Raw genomic sequence first — 5201 nt, forward strand, 5'->3', positions numbered from 1 at the left:
CATAGAGTTGAGGTGCCAGCTTTAAGTCTTTAGAGACTCTTTGGCTTCTACTTATCTGGAGCAGGGAATCTTCCTGTGTTTCTGCTGTTATTTGAAGCAAGTGATGTGGGCGTATAACCTTTGAGTGAAGACTGCCCAAGGTATAGTTTTTCTTTTAAGATTTTTCGTGTGATGGAGTGGAGCAGCGCAAGTCTTTAAGCACTGTTTTTTTTCAAAACCGGTTGGTAAGGAAAATTTAAAGGGGTGTTGGGCTGTGAATTATGCCCACTGCGATGGCTTGGTGCAAGAGGATTCAGCCTACTCGAGACTGTAGAGAGAGTCTACTGCAAGGGGAGCAAAGTGTTGTGACAGGGTTGGCACCACTTATTTATTTTATCGAACTTCTGGTGGTGTTTTGTTTGATTCTCTTCTTTAAGTGTAAGCATTATACAGATCCTCGCTGCTGCGGTTGACATCCAAAAACATAAACAATGCCAATACTGATACCTTATTCAAAAAATCCAAATCTGACAAAAATGCGTAGACAACTGTTCAATGCATTTGATGCTATTAAATAGCATCAAATGCATTGAACAGTTGTCTACGCATTTTTGATACCTTATTCAAAAAATCCAAATCTGACAAAAATGCGTAGACAACTGTTCAATGCATTTGATGCTATTAAATAGCATCAAATGCATTGAACAGTTGTCTACGCATTTTTGTCAGATTTGGATTTTTTGATTAAGGTATCAGTATTGGCATTGTTTTTGTTTTTGGATTTAAGTGGGCTCAGCCTTACTGATTAGAGCCAAACCCTGTTTCGTTATTGCCGGTTGACATGGAGCAGTTTAACCGCTTTCTCCATTTTCAAAGTTTCTTTCATCAAGCCATGCACGCACGCTTACCTTGTTCAGTCACAGGGTCATGTGCAGTCCTCAGTCTTAGCGTGCAATTCTCCGGCGAATTTCCTTGTGATCCTGCATCTTCTGTGACGTTTCCGGCTGCATTGTCTTATGGACGTTTTGGTGCACGGAGGCATCGTGAGCCACTCGGCAGCAACGTTGTCAGCGTGACACCATCTTGTGTTTGGCTGCCGATATTGTTCTGGTCCCAGTCTGATGCGGAGATTTAGTCAACACAACTTCCTACCAACCATGGTGTTTACTTTGTGCTCAATAAAGTTTTTTTTTAATGTCAATATGTGGAATTGGGACAACGCTGATTTTACACGGCTTTATCATCGAGTGCATTCGTCTATGTTAGACAATCCCTGTATTTTGTGTTTTATTTTCATTTTTGAACATTTCGGTCAATTCACAAATGTATTTTGCTGCACAGGTTTACGAGTAGAGAACCTTCGTTTCAAGTATGTCGAAGGACATTTTCTTTTGGTTTTGTTTCTGCATTGTATATTGTATATTATTCAGGGTGCCTTTCAACTGTTAGGGCATCTAGTAACTTAAGCCACCTTTGTGCAAGATTTTTTTTAGAAACGTCTCTACAACAAAAATTTCGAACTGGAGTGAGAAATCGCTTACCGGTGTGTCGCTTGAATGCATTCTTGTTTATGTTTTAGAAGCATGATTGGTTATTTTGTTGTTGTGATGCCACTGTCTATGTATTTTTAAACGGTGCGTTGTTAGTTTACTGGAAGTAATCACAGTTGGTCATGCACCCATATCATGGGTGTGAGTAACATACCTTCTCAGAGTTATGTTTGTTACCCCTTTTATGGCGGTATGTACTTTCCTCTAGAGGTTTGGGCATTCTAGTTCTCATATTGGATCCTGGTTTATTTTTTTTTAATGGGACTGTATGTTACTCCTACACTGGGGTGTGTAACCTTCACGAGCGGGTTGGGTCCTGGGTTAGTTCCCATATGTTTGTACCTAGGCTAATCCTTATCAGGGTTGTTTGTTGGATTTTATCCCTGTTACAGTTGTGCACAGTACTATATTACTTTTGGGATTGAGTCGCAGGTTAGTCTATTTTTAGCACAATTCTTTGTTATGCTTCTGGGCATAGGTGTTGTGGGTTCTTTTAACCTTTGGGGTCATAGTGTTTTACGTTACACTGTATATGATACAAAATGCTATGTTTTCAAATATGTTTTAAATTCTCTTTTTTAAGGGGGGATGGGGAATATTGCTATTTATATGTATTTATCTTAACCATCTTTTCTTCACCTAATGGTTATTGCTGCATCCTTTAGATTTGTATCATTATCTATTTGCTTTGTCCATTTGCAGCATCTTTGAGATTCGTTCTATTATTTTACCAGTACTTAGTTTTATTGTTTCCTTTATGCTTTTGTTTAAGTAAAAAGGGATAATGTTATATCCTACTTAAATGTAGAACATGTACTCTAGCCCTGCTGCCTCTAGCTGCTCAGCCAGAGTAAGTCTTGGCATCAGAATGTTGGTGTGCCTGTGATGAGTGGAATGCCTGGGTGACTGAGTGGGGTGAATGTGGCAGTTAGAGATGGGATGAGCAGCTAGGGAGGCTGCTCCTGGTGAGGCTGGTACCACACTAGGCTGGCTGGAGTACAGAGAGATGTAGTTGAACAGAACACTGAATAAAGAAGTCCTGAATATACATTTTGGCTCCTGGTGTCTTTCTACATAGGACACAACAGTTAGCTTCACTTGTCTGATCAATGTTAAATTTATATTAGCAGTGCAACCAAACTGGATACAAAATGAGGACCAGAAATCAGTAGCCAAGTTCAATGGTGTTTGTTAAAAATTAGTAATCAGATTCAAATACCATACTATATAAGTATCAAATTTAACAGGGAGGCCATGCCTGCTGAAGAAATTAAAGTGCACTAGAATTACACAAATGAAAAGTTCTGTTGCTGCAATGCAAAACAGAAACATAAGAATCTGATGCTCGGAAAGCAATCTTATTTTGTCTTTTCTATGCATTAGCAATCTGATTTTCTCAACCACAGACCAAGGCACAGATATACTCAGAGTTCTGGAGTCAAATAGCTATACATAAAATTATAGGGATAAGGGACCAGAGTATTAGCAACACCAGCAGTAGCATTGAAGAAGTTAGGTCAGGAGTCTTCAATATGTTGGAAACAAGTGTCATTCTAAATCACACTAATGGGAAACCACAGTGCATAGGGGAATGTCTTAAAGAGTCCATTCAAAGGCATTCTTCAGGTAGGAATCCAAGGAAGGTTCTGCATACGACATGCAGAAAAGGAGCTCAGCTGGAAAGTCCGAAGTCATCTGCAGGATTCAGGACAAATCTAAAGAGGCAGCAGCTCCAAAAGAATATTTCTGAGAGATTCTTCGTATCCAACAAGGTGATTTATATGGTAAGGTCCTCAAATTCGTGGGGTAACACCCCTTTGGTTGCATCATCAAAAAAAGTCCATTTTCGTAGTAGCCACACATTGCAGGCTGCAACAGTAGAGACAAATCCCATACTGGACATGGCAATGCAGTCTTGGTCACACACTCAGACTATACCACAATGGACTTTTATTCAGCCACAGGTTTCAAATTTGCTCATCACTGAATTCCTTTCCCAGACATGCATCTATTGCTGTTACAAGAAATATATCAATTCAAACTAGCAGTGCACATGGACGCTTGCATAAAAGAGCAAGTAAGTAAAACATGGGAACACAATGAATTATACAAAGAAGAACAGGCCTTTAAGAATAATGGTACCATAGGACATTAATCAAAAATACACATTTAATATCCCTGTACTTGTTTAATATATATGAATATATTATTTCTTTAGTACTTTTAGCTCACATTACATAAGTAAAAAAAAAGCAATGAAACTTCACAAAAGCAAGTATGCCTAGGAACGACCTTAGATGTACATACATGCAACATTAATGCATACGTTGAATAAGTGGTTATCGTTTGACCTGCACTAATATCCTACACACATAAGGATCATTTAAAGCTAAAACTGAAATCCATAACATTTTCACAGAAAGCATACCACACATTTATGAATCGCACATAAGGCTTCAGCAATGAAGTAAAGAGGATGGTTTCTGAAACAGTAACATGTTACTGGGTTTAATCTTTGCCTTGTCATATACGTTAAACTGTAAATCCAATTAATTATAATGAAGTATATATGTTTTATTATTGCATTTCAGTCACTTTATTCATCAACATCAATGATTATTTCTGAATTATATTACATGAAATGCATCTCTTATTTAGGAAAGACAATTCCTAAGTTAAACATTTAAAATAATATATTGCTGATATTAGTAAACATTCTATATGAGAACTATAAATTCTACAGTAATGATTCTCCTCCTATAGCAGTGTCAAACGCAATGTGTGTGGGAATCATAATGAGACGTAGGACTCATATGCAAAGTGCATGTTCATTTTGTGTGTAAGGTATCATTTGCAAATAGTTTTTAATGATGTTGAAAGAGTGGGCAGTTTTCATCTTCAACAGCAGTAACCCACTGTAATATGCACATGAAATACAGTTCTGTAATCTGCATTTGCACTTTTATTGTTGCCTGAAAACTGTTGGATCTACAAAAAGCTCTGCAGCGCTTTTAAAATTACTGCACAGCTACAAAACTGGCCCCCAACCATCCAGCCTCCCGGGGAAACACCCAATGCCCAGTCCAGCCAATCTAGCCTTGTTAACATTTCTGTTTTGTTGCTGCACCTCAAACTACAAAGATGAGTGGGATTATGTAGATATGTTCACCCTCACCAAGAAGGTATTTCTCTGCAGAGGGTAGTTCTCTGCAGTAAAAGTGCCATATGATTACAAAACTAAACTTCCATTAAGGAAAAGGAGAACAGGAAGCAGAAATCACAAAGCACTGGCTCTAGCAAAACACCATAAGATGATGGATGGAGTGCTGAAACTTTTCAGACACTCATCCACAATCACTATTAGATCTGGATTAAATCAATTATCGTTCTTTTGCTCACTTAGCCCCCCAAGTTCAGACCCAGCCATATGCAAATCAGTCTTGACCCTGTTCCTCATGGGAGCAGTTCTGCCCGAACTGCCAAGCCAGGTATTCCCTGGACAGAAAACAAGCATTTTGTGACCGATTTGCAGTGACACCCCTCATCAGCCAGGTTAGCTTGAATCCACTGGCAAAGTGAGCAAGCGACTCACGTCTGTGCATACCCTATCAACTTAGGGCAACAATCAAAACACATTGAGATGATGGACAGAGCACTGAAACCTTTCAGACA

This window comes from Lissotriton vulgaris, chromosome 2_1, assembly GCF_964263255.1.
Source record: "Lissotriton vulgaris chromosome 2_1, aLisVul1.2, whole genome shotgun sequence".
Classification (NCBI taxonomy): Eukaryota; Metazoa; Chordata; class Amphibia; order Caudata; family Salamandridae; genus Lissotriton; species Lissotriton vulgaris.